The sequence below is a fragment of the Pseudonaja textilis genome, chromosome 15 (genome assembly GCF_049901715.1).
Source record: "Pseudonaja textilis isolate UNSWEBS1 chromosome 15, rPseTex1.2, whole genome shotgun sequence".
Lineage (NCBI taxonomy): Eukaryota > Metazoa > Chordata > Lepidosauria > Squamata > Elapidae > Pseudonaja > Pseudonaja textilis.
In genome coordinates this window covers 4,484,684-4,502,198 of record NC_142004.1, presented here as the reverse complement: position 1 = coordinate 4,502,198, position 17,515 = coordinate 4,484,684, and the positions used below count along the sequence as shown (strand labels likewise).

Below are 17,515 nucleotides of genomic sequence, written 5' to 3'. Positions count from 1 at the left end.
ATCTAGTCCAACCCCAACCCCCTGCCCAAGCAGGGGACTCTGCACCATTTCTGACAGGTGGCAGCCCAATCTCGTCTTGAAAGCCTCCAGCGTTGGAGTGCATTTCTCTAGTTGGATACTATAGAAATGATCTCTGAGAGTATCCTTCATTCAATCTTTGTGTAATGATTGGTGACCCACTGGTGGAAGTTGTCAAAGTGAAATCCAACCTAGAAGAAGGGAGGAATTTCCTGACAGTGAGAACAATTAATCAGTGGAACGGCTTTGCCTCCAGAAGTTATGGGTGCTCCATCACTGGAGGTTTTTAAGAAGAGACTGGACAGCCACCTCTCTGAAATAGTATCGGGTTTCCTCCTTGAGCAGAGGGTTAGACTAGAAGACCTCCAAGATCCCTTCCACCTCTGTTCTTCTGTACGGTCTTGACTCAGGTTGATGCAGAGCTGTCTTGGTTGATCCTCCCAGTAGACCAACCCTTTCAGTACACACCACAGCAGTGCAGAGAATAGATTGGACAACCACTTGACAGGGGTGGTGTAAGGTCATGGTGTAAGGTCTCCATTGAGCAAGGGGTTGGACTAGAAGACCCCCAAGGTCTCTTCTAACTGTACAATTCGATATACTATGAACTTCTATGGCTGAGAGAGGAATCAAACCTCAGTTTTCTGGTCCTTAGACCAATCGTGAAACTGGGCGCCAGGCTGAAATTCTCATCTCACCTAGATCCTTTCAATCTTGCCACCAGTACTGGATAGTTTTATATCAAGTTTGGCCACCCTCAGCTTATAACCATTTGTTTAGCACACTTTGCAACTTACAATAGTACTGGGGGGGGTGGGATGACTTCTGACTAGTTCTTGCACTCAGGGACATTGTCTTAATAGATGTTTGGCCTTTTCAGCATCCAGCAGTCATGGGAAATCCAAAGCTGATAAAAAAAAAAGTCAAGGAGGGGAAGGAAAAGAAAGAGAAGAAAAGAAGAGGGGAAGGAAGAAGGGGGCAGGAGAAGAGAGGAGAGGAAAGAAAAGGGAAGGGAAGAAAAGAAGAGGGAAGGAGAGGAAAGGAGAGGAAAGGAAATGGGAAGGGAAGGGAAGGAGGAAAAGGGAAGGGAAAGGAAAGGAAAGGAAAGGGAAGGGAAGGGAAGGGAAGGAGGAAAAGGGAGGGAAGGGAAGGAAAGGAAAGGAAAGGAAAGGAAAGGTAAGGTAGTACTACAGTTTTTATTGTCCTGGGGGAAATTTTAGAGGATTCTGGCGTTAACCAGCAGACAAACGAAAAGTGTAACTTCAGATTGGGTGGTAAGACCCCAGCAAGAGGGAAGTGGAATGCGGACGGTCGTGTGAAGTGATCGTTGCCAGAAATCGCTCGGACGTTTCCCAGCCGCTCTGTAAAGGCGGCTCGCAGCCCGGAGGAGCTCAAGCGCTGCTGCCCATTGCGCTCCAAAGGAGGCTTTGGGGACGATAAGGTATCAGGAAGGCTTCTTGGGAATCGGGAGGCAAGTGGCCCAGCTGGGAAGGAAAGCGGAGCAGCAGAGGTGGTGGCCGTCCACGGCCACTCGAGTCTTGGTGTGGTCCGTGGCAAAAGGAGATTATTTTTTTTTTTGGCCTCCTCGCCTTTCAGGTAATGGCCCTGCGGGGGGGAAACGGGGAGGGAGTTGCGTGGGGGAGGAGAGATTTACAGGCCTGGGGCGAAAGGAAGGTTGGTTGAGTTGTGGCTTGCTGGGAGAGAGAAAGCGCCGGAGACGAGTCCAGCGTCCCGTTTGGGGACCAATTCCCACCGTTGGGAACTAAACGCGTGGGGGATGTGCCGCCTTGCTGGTGCGCCCCCAAAATGCACCCCGCTCCTTGCTGTATGTTGCTGAGAGCGCGCGCCGTTGGAAAGAGGCCTTAAGAGGCACCCCGATATCTGGAAAAAGTCTTCCAAGCTTTTCAGGTATTGGGGGTGCTGGCAATCCATCCATGCGTCGGTTTTCCCTCCCCTCCGGATACACACGTACCCCGTTTGCAAGGGTATCATAAAAGTCTCTGCCAAAGCCTTCTAATCCTCCATCGGGTTAATGGCTTTTCGGATGGGTCAAAATGCAGAGGTCCCCGTTTTGAGTCGGGTGCCTTCAAGCTGGGATTCCTGGTTGTTGCTTTCTGGTCCCTCTGGATCTCGAGTTGTGGGCGCATCTCTTCCCTCCGGCTTTGTAGCCTTCTTCTTTTCTGGGTTTTATCTTCCTTGGGGCAGGCAAAATAGCCCTTAGACTTATAGGCCACTTCACAGTGCTTTCCAGCCCTCTCTGAGCGGTTTGCAGAGTCAGCCTCTTGCCCCCCAAACAATTTGGGTCCTTATTTTACCCACCTCGGAAGGACGGAAGGCTGAGTCGACTTTGAACTGATCAGGATCGAACCCCTGGCAGTGGGCAAAGTCAGCCTGCAATCCTGCATTCAGATAGGTAGGTAGGTAGGTAGGTTTGTAGGTAGGTAGGGACACACACACACAGACAGATAGATAGACACTGGTAGATATGCATGCATGCATGCATGTGTGAGTGGATGGATGGATGGTTTCAGCGTTGCAAGGCTAGCACGATGCTTAACCCAGGTGAAAAACAGAGTACTGTAGACCGGGTTAGATTCAACAAGGTTGGTCTCTTCACTCGCGTTGCTCTTTTTTTGTATAACGTGCTGTGCCGAATACTGAAATTGCATGGTGTTGTGTTGGTATGATTCTGGTTTGGGGTTCGTTTTAGCTCATCTAGGCGGTCGGTCGGTCAGTCTGTCAGTCGTGGGAACCCCCGTGTGAAATCCAAACTACTACTACTACTACTACTACTACTCTTCTTCTTCTTCTTCCGCTTCCTCCTCCTCCTCCTCCTCATTATTCTGGACTTCCTTTGCTTCCAGAACTGACTACTGGTTTGTACTTGGATTGAAGCAGACCAGAAGAAGAGATAGCAGAAAAACCTACCTTGATGGGAATTAATTTGAATTTTCTTGGGAATTAAAAGCAAAAAGGGATGGAGGAAAGATTACTGGAGATGTAAATTCCATAAATTCAGGTTGTTCTTCGTGCTCAACCATGCTGGAGGGAAGCACCTGCCCCAAGCGCTTACAGTCCTAAGCAGATGAGACCTACCTTTTTATGGTAAATCACTTGAGTGATTTAAGTGAGATGAACAGGGTAGCAATGTGATGAATGAACGAGTGAGTGAGTGAGTGAGTGAGTGAGTGAGTGAATGAACGAATAAATGAGTGAATGAATGAGTGAATGAGTAAGTGGGTGAGTGAATGAATGAGCTTGCCTCCCAAAAATTGTGGGTGCTCCATCATAGGATGTTTTTAAGAAGAGACTGAACAGCCATTTGTCCAAAATGGTCTCCTGCCTGAGCAGGGGGTTGGACTAGAAGACCTCTAAGGTTCCTTCCAGCTTTTTTATTCTGTATTCTGACTTGAGGTTGCTGTGATTTATAATCCAATGGTATCTAGTAGTAGGCAGTTTTTATACCCATTGAAGGAAACCTTCAGAAGAAACGTATCTTAGAGCATCCTTCCTCTTTTGGTACCTTACAGGGGCAGGAAATTTTTGCATGAGTTAACATGAAATAAACCCTGATACACAGCAAGCTCTCCATCATGCAAACATTTTTCTTGAGTCCACTCAGAATAAAACTCCCCAAACTATTTTTTTCCCCCAGAAGATTTCAAGGGCTTTCAAATGAAGCTAATCTGGGGTTTAATTTGGATTCCTGGGGGCTGAGCAAGACACCCCCCTCTCCCCAAACACACAGATCCAGTAACGTTTTAAGATAATGGTCCAGCTGGCGAGCGTGTCCCTTGTAAAGGGAATAATTCATGTCCTAAGGAAAACATTACATAAGTGACTGTGATATTGAGGGCAGGACCGAGGGCCCCCCTTCCAGCATGGCAAGGAGTGAAGACAGCCTTTGGAAAATATCAAGAAGAAGAAGAAGGTTAAGAGAGAAGAGACAAAGGAAGGGGGGGAATTAAGTGGGGGGGGGGGAGAGATGGAAATCAAGGAGGGAGAAGGGGGAGAGGTGCCATTACAAAATGGATTAAACCTCAATCCCCAAAGAACATCATCTATCTATCTATCTATCTATCTATCTATCTATCTATCTATCTATCTATCTATCTATCATCTATCCCTATCTTCTATCTATTTATCTATCTTTATCTATCTTCCATCTATTTATCTATCTTTATCTTTTATCTATTTATCTATCTCTATCTTCTATCTACCTATCTATATCTATCTATCCATCTATTTATCATCTATCTATCCTCTATCTATCTATCTATCTATCTATCTATCTATCTATCTATCTATCTATCCCTATCTTCTATCTATTTATTTATCTATCTGTATCTATCTTCCATCTATTTATCTATCTTTATCTTTTATCTATATATCTATCTCTATCTTCTGTCTATCTATCTACCTATCTATATCTATCTATCCATTTATCATCTATCTATCTATCTATCTATCTATCTATCTATCTATCTATCTATCTATCTCTATCTCTATCTCTATCTCTATATCTATATCTATCTTCTATTTATCTATATCTTCTATCTATTTATCTGTCTTCTATTTATCTCTCTATCTTCCATCTATCTCTCTATCTTTTATTTATCTATCTCTATCTTCTATCTATCTATCTATCTATCTATCTATCCATCTACCTACCTACCTACCTACCTACCTACCAGAATAGAGTTGGAAGGGACCTTGGATGTCTTCTAATCCAACCCCCTGCTCAAGCAGGAGACCCTATAGCATTTCAGACAAGTGGCTGTCTGGGTATCTTTTCTTTTCATGGACACTGAGAGCCTTTGCGCCAAGACAAATTCCTTGTGTGTCCAACCACAATTGGCCAATAAAGAATTCTATTCTCTTCTATTCTAATCTCCCTTCCCTCTCTTCCTCCTCTTCCTCCTCATTGCTTATTGAACCCCATGACTATGATTAAGTGTTGTACCTGGTGATTCTTGACAAATGTGTCTTTTCTTTTTATGTACACTCATTTTCACCAAGACAGATTCCTCGTGTGTCCAACCACACTTGGCCAATAAAGAATTCTATTCTATTCTATTCGCAACCTTCACAGCTGGCTTCCAACAAGCCAAGTCCATGGGGGAAGCCAGATTTGCTTAATGACTATATGATTCACTCAACAACCATGGTGATTTATTTAACAAAAAAACCGTCATTAAATGATGCACAACTCACTTAGCCGCTGCCTTGCAACGGGAGTTCAATTGTGGTCAGACTCCCTGTATTTCATAACAAACTTGAGGCTTCTACACAGTTCATTGGCTCCAATGCTCAACCTCTATTTCTAAAAGAGGCCAAGGGAAAACTTCTTGCCTCCTCTAGTTGTTTGGACCTCCCAAACTTCTCAGTCCCCAGGGTGACGTGGATGATGGGATGTGGAATCCACCTGGATGCACCAGTTTGGGAAAAGGAGCTTCCCTCATATCTCGCATCACTCACCGGTACCAAAAGCACATGAGGAGCAAGATGGAGTAAGCTGAGCCAATGAAGTCTCTTAAGCAGACGTTTCTGCCTTGTCATGTGTCAGGGAGGGGCCTTCTGCCCAGCTTTGATCATTCCTTAAAAAACAGAATCTTAATGGAGGGCTTCCTTTGAAGTGGGGAACTTTAGAAAAGAAGAAAAATAAACACAGACCTACTTAGTCCCCCTCCCCTCTTCTCTTCTCTTCTTTTCTCTTTTTCTTTCTCCTTCCCCTTCTCCTCTTTCTCCTCCTCTCCTCTCCTCTCCTCTTTGAAAGCGTGTTTGGCTTTCTTTCCCTTCTGCTTAACTCAGCACCAAAGTTGCCTCCGTTCCTGCCATTTGAAAGGAAACCTTGATATGATCCAAGTCGTATCAATTTTTTGCTCTGATAATCTTCTTCTTCTTCTTCTTCTTCTTCTTCTTCTTCTTCTTCTTCTTCTTCTTCTTCTTCTTCTTCTTCTTCTTCTTCTTCTTCTTCTTCTTCTTCTTCTTTCTCCTCCTCCTCCTCCTCCTCCTCCTCCTCCTTTTCTTCGTCTTTCCTCCTTTTGCAAGCCTTCCATGCTGGTTTGGAGGGAAGCATGCCATCAGGTGGATGGATGGATGGCTGCATTGTGAAATTAACAGCTGAATGCTGGTTTCTGTCACAGCATTAGGGCAACCACATCCTTGGTCTGGATTTCTGGCTGCTAGAGATTGATCAAATGCCCTTCCCTCTCTCTGTGTATGTATGCGCTATATCTCTATTTATACCTATGTATCTAATCCATCTTATCTGTCTTTCTGTCTGGTTATTTTTTCAAAGAAAAGAAAGATAAAAAAGCAAGCTGTCTATCTGCCTGTGTATCATCTACCTACCTATATCTATCTATGTATCTATCTATATCTGCTATCTATCATCTATGTCTATCTGTCTATCTGTCTGTCTGACTATCTATCTAATCCATCTTGTGTTCTTGTCTGTCTTTCTGTCTGGTTGTCTTTTCAATGAAATAAAAATAAATAAAGATAAAAAAGCAAGGAATCTGTCTATCTATCTATTTATCTTCTATCATATCTATCATATCTATCATATCATATCTATCTATCTATCTATCTATCTATCTATCTATCTATCTATCTATCTATCATCTTATCTGTCATCTGTAACTCTATTCTGTCAGGAAATCCCTCCTTAGTTCTAGGTTGCTTCTCTCCTTGATTAGTTTCCATCCATTGCTTCTTGTTCTTCCTTCAGGTGATTTGGACAATAGCTTAGCCTCCTCCCCTTAATATCTCCATCTGTATTTCATCCAAAGTTTGGGTTTCCCATATCATAAAGTCTTACTATTTCATTGTGTAAGACTTTTTAAATTAGAGCAGCCTCGATAGAATTTGTGGTGGCTCATAATTTCATGTCATGATTTACATTTTGTTCACCACCGTTTCTGAAAACAAATCCTGATATCCTGCTGCATTGTGTTTTCAGAGTTCAACAGTGGTTTGTGCAATGAATTAATTGCATATCAAAGAATTATAAGATCTATGGTGCTTAAACATGCTCTTTTATCTTTGCTCTTTTATCTTACTCTTGTATCTTACTCTTCTACCCATCTGAATGTTTTCCTTCTTTGTATTCGTTTAATTACCTAATACGTTTAACTTTATAAATATACTGCATGAAGAATGAGGAATATGGGTAGCTTCTGTTCAGTAACCACAGGCTGCAGTGTGAAATGAATGAGTGGTCCTTAAAAATATTCTTTGGGTTTTAAATGAGGGCTGAAAGCTCCAGCTGATTGATCGGGCCCAATTAAGTCCTACAAACCACATTAAAATGTGGATTTAATCAGATTTCAGCTCAAGCTCTTCCAGCTATCTCTGTACGCCTATTGATTCAAGATGTCTGTCTGCCCTAGGAAGTCACAAGGAGCATGATAAATGATTGAGGGAACTAGGTATGTCTAGTCTCACAAAGAGAAGGACCAGGGGCGATATGACAGTAACCTTCCAGTACTTGAGGGGCTGCCACAGAGAAGAGGAAATCGACTTATTCTCCAAAGCACCTGAGGACAGGACAAGAAGTAACGGGTGGAAGACCATTAAAGAGAGATCCAACCTAGAACTAAGGAGAAATTTCCTGACAGTGACAACAATTAATCAGTCCCTCCAGAAGTTGTGGGTGCTTCATCACTGGAGTTTTTCAAGAAGAGAGTAGACAGTAATTTGTCCAGGATTGTATAGACTACTAGAAGACCTCCAAGGCTGTTTCCAAAGTTATGTTTTATGACCTACAAAACTAACCAACCATCTAGGGTCAGTTCTCTTTCTCAGGTCAGGGAAGATGTTAGGTACAGAAAAAAAACCCAAGACCATATTACGGTTTAAAAGAAGGGTGTCCAACCTTGGCAACTTTTAAGACCTGTGGACCTCAAGTCCCAGAATTCCCCTAGCCAGACAAGGGAGTTAATTCTGGGAGTTAAAGTCCACAAGTCTTAAAGTTGCCAAGGTTGGGCACTTCTGGTCCAGAACAATAAGAACCCAGCCTGTTTCTTAGTTCTTGGAACATACATAAATGTCCGTGAAAAGGTCCGTGAGCAATAAAGATGGTTTCCCACACAGATCTAATGTAGGATGTGATTGATGCAGGTTAGGTCAGTGAATGCGTGAGCACAGCTCCTGCTTGGTGGGTGAGGGCATGGAAGAGCTTGACCAAGAGGATTCCCTGAAATTAGATAGTTGAAAGACAAGGTGGGCCCCTTGTCGTAGATTGTGAGGGGTGAATGGCCAGGCAGGGAATCTTGGTCAAGAGAAAATGAGGGGGAAGGAAGAAGCCCAGCAGCCCAGATAAGGCTGGAGTTATCGGCCTATAAAAATACCACTTTCACTTATCACTTCTAGTGTTGCAGCTGTGGCAAAATTAGGGCTGAAGGCGGGGAGAGAGAGAAAGAAGGAGGGGGAGAGGGAGAGGGAAAGAGAGAGAGGGAGAGAACCAAGCAAAGCTTTCTAGTATTCCACAGATGTTTGGCTAAGAGAGAGAGAAAGGGAAAGAGAAAGAGAAAAAGAAAGGGAGAGGCGGAGGGAGGGAGAAAGAAAGAGAGGGAGAGGAAGAGAGGGAGGGAGAGGGAGAGAGAGAGAAGGAGGGAGAGATGGCCACTGAATGGGAAATTGACTGCAACGTGCAATAAACCAAATCGACTGATAACCAATCTGGACCCCAACACCCCACCGCTGGGACCGAAGGCACCCCACACACACACACAAATCAAGCCGGAGCCCCTATACCATTTCTGACAGATGGCAGTCCAGTCTCTTCTTGAAAGCTTCCAATGATGAAGTGAAACCATGCCTTCAACGTGGGGCTCGAACCCACCACCCTGAGATTAAGAGTCTCATGCTCTACCCACTGAGCTAGCCGGGCACTTAACCTGGTTAACGTAGAACCAAGTCAGTGCATTTTGGGAGGGCGGGGCGGTATTTCAAAAGATATCGATACAGGCAGGGAAGCCTTTTGCCTTTCAATGGAATTCCTCTCTGCCTTTTTCAGAATTGCAGGAAATGGGTAGTTTAGTGGGGAAAAAAGGGTTGGGGTGACAGGATAGCAGTCTTCCAATATCTGGGGGGCTGCCCCAAAGAAGAGGGGAGTCGAGCTGTTTTCCAAAGCCACCAGAAGGCAGAATAAGAAACAGTTGATGGAAACTAATCAAGGCGAGAAGCAACCTAGAAATAAGGCGAAATCTGAGCACAATTAAACAGTGGAACAACTTGCCTTCAAATGTTGTGATTGCCTCCCTCACTGGAGGTTTTTAAGAAAAGACTAGAGAGCCATTTGTCTGAAATGGTATTGCTTGGTCCCTTCCAACTCTGTTTTGATATTATTCCTCCCAAAAGGTGAAACGTGTACTTCCGGCTGAAAATCAAAGCTCTCGCTGAAGTGTATCTTATATACTATATAATAGGTTAGGGATTCAATAATGCACGCCATAATGAATAAATTAGTTGGTGGAAATTTCTGCCAGCAATTTCCAGGACAGTCTTGTTGAGAAGTTAAGTTCCCATTAAACTCGGCGCTAAACACGTGAACAATTTCAGCCCGAAATCTGTGCCTTTTCACGACTAATGTCACATCTTCTTAATTCTCGCTCTTGGGCTTCCCAAAGTGAGTGGCTTCGATTTGGCTTAAACCCAGCCCATTGTGGTTTGTCTAAGAAACCACGGCTAAATAAACCACTGTTTAGTGCAATCTGCACAGGCGGCTTAAAACAAGTGGTAAAGAGACCTTAAAACGCATAGGATCAAAAGAAATCCAAAACAATTTCTCACCGAACAGAGTAGAAATCAAACTAACCGGATTACTCCGACACGGACTGAAGGAGCATATATTTTCTGACTAAATCACTTTGATTAAGTTTGCTCATTTTTGGACTAACATTGAAGTTGTTCTGCCGCCCTAATAAAGATTTGATTTAATTCCGACTAATATATTTTACTGTAAGGTTTTTTTTTTTAAAAAAAAGCTAACGCTTTTAAATCAAAGTTGCTTTTGGAAAAGATGCTAAAATACCTCTTTTAACTTCTGGCTACTGGACATCCACTCAGTGCTCCTCCTACAACAAACTCTCTCTGTGTATGTTTGTTTGTGTTTCTGTGTGTTTGTGTATAGTCCTTGGTGCTCCCTGAGTTCTGTGGTTTGCATGAAAACATTTCATTACCCGAGTAGGCAATTGTATCGGTGCTTTTACAGGCTAGTGTGCATTTTCTCTACTTTTCTCACGTTACTACACAACATCTTCCGAATGCCCAAGCCAGCTCGACTTATCTCCCTTTCGTTCGCCCACATATTCCAAGGATCTTCGGCCCCTTAGAAAGCAGCCACTCGAGAGCCTGCCTCTCTCTCTCTCTCTCTTTCTTTCTTTCTTTCTTTCTTTCTTTCTTTCTTTCTTTCTTTCTTTCTTTCTTTCTTTCTTTCTTTCCTTCCTTCCTTCCTTCCTTCCTTCCTTCCTTCCTTCCTTCGAGTGCCATGACCCATCCACATTCGGTTCCTGCATCTTTGGTAGGGCTTCTGGCCACCTCTGACCACCATCAACTTTCTGATGACTCAGCAGGCTTCCTCCCCAACTGACCTCCCAGCTGAAAAGCTCTGTGGAACTCAAAAGCTGACGCTCTTTCTTTCTATTTGCCTTTTCAACCCCCTTCTCCCAGATACAACCCAGATAACCAAGTGAAAACAAATCAATCCGCCCCCTTCCCCAAATAAAAATCACTTTCCCTCCTGGCCCGCACCCTTTCTTTAATCAACTGCTTAATGGACCTCAGGGACGTCCAAGAGGGCGGCCGCTAATCTACAAGGGCCAAACAAGGTGTCCATCAAAGCTTCTTGACCACCTGAAAGGGAAAGCCAAGAGAGATAACACTTTATACACATACACACAAAGAGAGAGATCACGCACCCAGGCGAGGGGAGGGAAGGCTGCCTGTAAAGTTAAAAGGACACACGCTTATCCTAATCCTAGATAGCTTGTTGTTGCTGTTAGTTGTGACTTCACAACTCCAGGCCTTCCTGTCCTCTACCATCCTCCATTGGAGTCCATTCATTCTCTGCCATCCCTTCCTCTTCTTCTTCTGCCCTCCATCGTTCTCAGCATTCGGCTCTTCTCCAGGGAGTCCTTCCTTCTTTCTCATGAGGTGACCAAAGTCTTTTGAGTTTCATCTTCAGGATCAGGCCTTCTAAAGAGCAGTCAGGGTTGGTCTCCTCTAGGACTGACCGGTTGGATTGCCTTGCAGTCCAAGGGACTCACAGGAACCAAATCCAACCCTTGGCCTCCATCCAACAGACCTGCCCTTCCTGGGGCAACCCAGCTAAGCAGTGCCCATCACCTAAAACTCCTCTTTCCCACTGTCTCCATTCTCCAAACTTTCTTGGTTTGGAAGGCAGTGGAGCATTAGAATCATAGAATCGTTGAGCTGGAAGGGACTTTGGAGGTCTTCTAGTCCAACACCTGCCCAAGGCAGGAGTCATTATATACCATCCCAGAGAAATGGTCTATTTTTGAAAACCTTCAGTGATGGAGCATCCATAACTCCAAGAGGTGGGCTTTGATTAATTGTTCTCAGAACGTTTTTCTTTCCTTCTAGGTTGGATCTCTCTTTAATGATCTTCCACCCATGATGTCAACATCCAACTTGAGTATCCAAATAAAAGTCCTATTCCTGTTGCTTTGGAGAATGTCGACCTCCTTTTCTCTGTGAGAGCCTCTTGAGTATTGGGAGGCAGCTATTGTGTCGCCCTAACCCTTCTCTTCCTAGACATTCCTAGTTCCCTCAACCATTCATCCTAAGGTTTAGTCTTCAGGGCCCTTATCATCCTTGGTGCTTTTCTCTGCACTCTTTCCAGGGTCTCAACATTAAGGGGCTTAGCTGGTTTTTTGAAAAGTACTTGAGGGGAGGGGCAAGGAGTAAACGAGAATCCAATTTTAGAATTACAAATATTTATTCGTATACTGGATTTACCCGTGTTTACACACCTCTGCAGCCAAGATCTTGGAGAATTCAGGAAGCAAGAGAAACGCCTAGTTATTTCAAATCCTCTCCTGAAAAAGGCAGTTCTTCCTTCAGCGAATACAGGGTGCTCTTTCTAAAGGTTGGCAGGACAATGTGGGGTTATGAACATTTTTAAAAAATTTCACCCAGCCTTTGGATGGAGAAAGATTAATGGGCAGTAATAGGGTGTGTAGTTGCGTGCATGTGTAAGAATCTAAGGAAAATAGGAAGAATCAACGTATTCAAGTATTTCTTTGTTCCGTATACATAGACGCACATAGAGAAATTGCTGGGATTCGGGGACATGGTTTTTAAAAGTTGGGGGCTCAGAGAATTCCCACCCACCATATTTTATTGTGAAGCAACGTAAGGTTTTTTGTTTTTTTAAAAGGATGTTTAAAATTACTTTATGGAGGGGAGAGGAGGGAAGCATAAGAAAGAGAGGAAAAGGAAGGAAGGGAGACAGGAAGGAAGGAGGAAAGAAGGAAGAAGGAAAGAAGATGAGAAAGAGAGAAAGAGAGAGGGAGAAAGAAAGAGGAAAGGAGAAGAAAGCAAGGGGACGGAAGGAAGGAAGACAGGAAGGAGGAAAGGAGGAAAGAAGGAAAGAAGAAAAGAAGAAAAGAGAGAAAGAGAGGAAAGGAAAGCAAGGGGGAGGGAAGAAAGGAAGGAAGGAAAGAAAGAAAGAACCTTTGTTTTCTAGAATCCAGAATCTTCAAAGCAACCATTGACATCAAACAGCTGGTGAAATTTGGAGAAAGAGTAAAGCAAGGGTACAAATTCTCAGCTACTTATCTGCTTGAACCCTGCAAGAGCCCCATTATTTTATAATGAGCATCTAGAACTGGTGTCTAATAAACAAGCTTGTAAACAAAGAAAGCCCACACAAATCTCCCTGCAGAAAACTCACACAAAAACACAGACACACACACACTTTTGAATGGGCCAAACCCAGGGAGAGTTGTACATCAACTTCCCCTGGATTTGAAAAGGATGTATATTGCTGAGAAGCCTAACCTGTGGACAATTTCACCACCTCTTGAAATTATGTCCCTCTTGACTTCATAGAGATAGTTTCTGAATGGATGCTAAGAAATTCTAAGTTTGATTTGAACTAAATGTATTTTGGATGCTTACTCCTGGAATTGAATTGGAAAGAGTCAAAATGCATAGTTTAAATCAGTTACTTCAGGGGGAAAAAGTTTCAAAATCATCCCTTATTTTTATTTTAGGACCTATTTTTGCTTTGGCCTTCCATCCCCTTATCTGAGCCCCTGATTTTAAAGGGCCTTTATCTGATATTTTGCCCCAAAGTTAATAGGACGTTAAAAATAGAAACTTTCACTCATTTCTTTTTTTGTAAAAAATCATTCTGCTTTGGAATTCAGGAAAATTTATTTTAGCTCTAGAAAGGTGGGGCAAAATTAACTTAGATCCTACTGATTTTAATGACATTTAAATCTATTTCTGGTTAAGCCTTGAGTTTAATGATACATTTACATTTATTTTAAATTTAATGGTACCATTAAATTTAATGGTACCATCACCACCTTTTTAAAAGTGGCTTTTCTTTATTTGAATATGTTGGTGTGTGCAAATATTTCCAGAACAATTGTCCTGCAGTATAGTTAATCATTTTCCTCATTTTTTTTCCTGATTTACAGATAACTTCACATTTATCAGCTATTTTGAAGATTGAACAATTCAGTTTTTTACTGCTCAAAAAGTTATTTGAACTGGAAGGAAGTAGACAATAAACCAATACATCAAAGAAAATGTTGGATAGTTTTAGTTAAATTTCTTTTACATCAAAGAAACTTTGATATATGAAACGCATTGAATAAACTTTTGGTTAAGTTTCAGTTAAATTTCTTTCAAAGTTTTGAAGTCAGTTGGGATCAAACTGAAAATAGGTTGGTTCAAAATTCCTTTCAATACTCAGAATTGATGTGTTGAGTAAACAATTAACCAATCTATTTATATATGGATATTTTCAAGCAAGTGTGTGATAGTCCACACACTACTGAACTCTTTCCAAAAAAACAAAAATAAATAAAAAAGGACAAATGATCAAATAGAAATTAAGATACTCTGGCATTATTTGCCAGTTGTTACTATCTGTCGGTTCTTCTCCTCAGCCAGGAAGAACCTCATTAAAAAGAAAATAGGGTTGCAGATTATAAATTTGTGAGATTCCTTGTTTCCCTCCTACTGCCATTTAATAGAGAGGAAGATCACCTTCCAAGTTTGCAGTGGTTTCTTATATCTTGCCTTTTAATTTTATAAATACGATTAAAACAAGACAACCCATTCCTTTTAAACCGAAGTTCAAACATCTACAAAGACTATTCTATTGAACCCAGTCAACTGAAACCGCAGCCCATGTCTTCAACCAGAATTTAATATTTTAGTGTTAGGGATCATTAAAAAAGGGTGCTATCATTCTACACATGTGTGGCACTAATGCAGGGTGTGATCTCCAAGGAGTTTTATCTGTGAAAAATATTTATGTGGTTCCCCCCTCATATATGTATATAGAATACAGATACAGAAGCCTGATGATGGCAGATGAGATTCTGCCGAAACGTTGCTACAACTTTAAAAGCACAACTATAATGATGTGGGAAAATACCCAAACAAAGCTGAATAACATACATGTAAGTACCCGCGAAAACTTAAGAATACACACACAGACACACACACACACACACACACACACACACACACACATTCCTCCTTTCTCTCCCCATTCTCACCTCCCAGCTCGATCCGACATCCTCCTCCTCCTCTTCCTCCTCGTCTTGGGTTACTGGGCTCCAATTGCCCGGTTTAGTTCTCTTTTTTGCTCCCTCCTTCCTTCCTTCCTTCCCCCCTTTCAATTTTATTTTATTTTCTTTTTTTTCTACTTGTTTGGCCCACCGTTTCTTTAGGCTGGTCTTCTGTCTCTACCTCTTTCTCTATTTCTCTCTGTTTCTCTCTCTCTCTCTCTCTCTCTCACACACACACACTGTGTTTGTGTGTGTGTGTGTGTGTGTGTGTGTGTGTGTGTGTGTGTGTGTGTGTGTGTGTGTGTGTGTAGGAAGCCAGCCTTTACCAAAACGTCCCCCCCACCGCCCCACTGCAGACCTGAGCAAAGAGAGCTGCAGGGCGGGGGAAAGCATCGTTAAAAAGGAATTTACAGATTCGGGGGGCGCCTCCCTCCTGGCTGAGCCACCCCGAGACCCCGGGGTTCAAATCCCCGGCGGGGGCAGGATCACTTCCCCACTAAAGGAAGCGCCTCCCTTCCTTCGGGCACCGCTCGCCCCTGGCTACCTTCTTCTTCCATTTCAAGCCCCCATCACCTTCAATTCGCGAGGGGGGCGCGGGGGGGCTCACCTCACCAGGCCGGCGTTGCTTTGCTGCGCGCCCCGATCTGCGCCCTTCTCCCCCGTCCTCCCCCACCCCGTGGATTTGGGGAGGGTGGGGAGAAAAGGCCACAAAACGGGTTGCGGGGGGGCTCGGTTGCAAAAATGGGGGACGCGAACCCGGTCCGGGGCTGCCGCCCTCCGACAAAAGAGCTGCGTGGGCCGTGACGTCTCCCCGTCTTATAGGTGCAGGCGCGCGTGAGCTTGCAAAGCCGAGCCTGGGACTCGCTTCGTTTTCCTGCAGCAGGGCCGGCCCGGGTGGGGTGGGGGTGGGGGTCGCCAGGATTTAATTTCCTCGAAAGGAAGGAGAAAGTGACCACCGGGCCGCCGGGCGAAGCCTCGGGGCTATTTGCTGGAAGTCCTTCTCAAGTGGCTGGGCAGGGCCGACTGGAGAAGAAGGTGAGCCGGGAGGGGCTGAAGCGGGCTGTGGACGTGTAAATTCTCTCCCCTTTTGGTTTTTGTTTTAAATGGCAAACGCGGGCAAGCAGGCTGCCTCTGGATCGGTCTGCCTTGCGGCGCAAAAGAGCTTGGATCGGCAGGGAGAGGGGAGGCGTATTATCTGGACCGATGCGCCTTACTGGTCCAGGTGGAGCCTTGTGTAAACCCATCGCAAGAGTGGAGAGTAAGGATTTTTCATGGGGTGTACGTGTTTTCTCCCGCAATCCTGAATCCTGGGTGGTCTTCTCTCTACACCCGTGTCTTGAATCCTGTCTTAGGGTTGTACAGAATCCGATTTAAGGGGCGTGGGGAGGGGAAGGGAGGAATGACCCCTTTAACAATATCGCAATACCTTTCACGTATTTAAGGAGCAACGCCCTGTGGGCCTCTGCGTGGAAATGCCGCGCATAATTCGGTATATTTGCAGGCACAAGAGTGCACCGTCTAACCATAGAGTGTGGGTGCAAACGCACCGTGGGAAGGTGGATCGAGCCCGGGTTTCATTTCGTGACCCCCGGGAAAAGCAAGCTAGCAATCCGCGCATCCCCTCTTTTCCGCGTGATGCTGGTATGTTCTTGGCAGAATTAAATATCAATACCTCTAACGTTGGACTCTTGTTTAGAAGGAAACATGTAAGAATTTTTCCCCCCTCCCATTTATTTATTTTGGTCTTAAGGATTATTATAACCTCTGTTGTAGTTGCACTTGTTTCTAGGGTGTATTTTTTTCAAGGTGCAAAAAAAAAGAAAGAAAAAAGTGCTTTTGAGTTTTGAGCAATTTTTTTTTTAAGTATTAATTTGGCTGGGGTGGGGGAATAGGAGGAGTGAGGGGTCGAGAGAAAGAGAGAAAAAAGGAAAGAGACTTCTGATTTTCACTGAGGCTTGTGGAAATCTAGGCATTCACCGTAAAATGTCCTAGTTTAGGTTGCATGGATTTCCATTGGTTTGCAAATTGTTTTTTTAAAAAAAACATTTTTGGTGTCCTTTGGCTGCAGTGCCTTTTGCCTTTTGCAGACAGTACACGGTCAAAAAGAGGGCTGTGAAAATATCTACAGACCCCTTACATCTTGGACATAAACTGTTTCAACTCCTTCCCCGAAAACGACAGGATAGAGCACTGCACACCAGAACAACTAGGCACAAGGACAGGTTTTCCATCCATGCCTTCGCTCTGCTAAACAAATAATTCCCACAACGCTGTCAAACTGTCTAGAAAGGCAATATTCCCATCTGTTATTCTTAAATAGTTAGTCATTGATATGCAAATATCTCCAAGCCAGTCTATGGATCAAAAGATACATACATATTTGTCCACATCTATGTAGAGGTGTTGTGTACGGTTTTACAAAAAGGCAAAGATCTGTACCTCTTTTTCACATCAGAAAGATTTCTGCTTGGCTGTATTCCCACAACTCCTTAAACTACATCTGCAAAAGACGTAGGGCGTTTGTTTTTAAACCCAATAGGTGAGGTTTGGTTCCCGCTCCTGTTATTATTTTCGAAGGAGGCTTCACCTTGTGTATGAATGCAACAACCTGTTGATGTCTGGGGATTAATGGTAAATTAGCCAAGGCAATTTGGAATTTGATGTAAGACTCTTGATTGGGTGAAAGTGGACAGAAATAAAAGGCAGAGAAGTCCAAG

General features: G+C 43.6%; 1 non-coding gene across 1 annotated transcript; it reads right to left on the bottom strand.

The window, feature by feature from the left end:
* Positions 1–8,839: 8,839 nt before the first annotated feature.
* TRNAK-CUU (transfer RNA lysine (anticodon CUU)) lies at positions 8,840–8,914 on the bottom strand. Its single transcript has one exon. It is a non-coding gene; the product is annotated as a tRNA-Lys (tRNA).
* Positions 8,915–17,515: the final 8,601 nt, after the last annotated feature.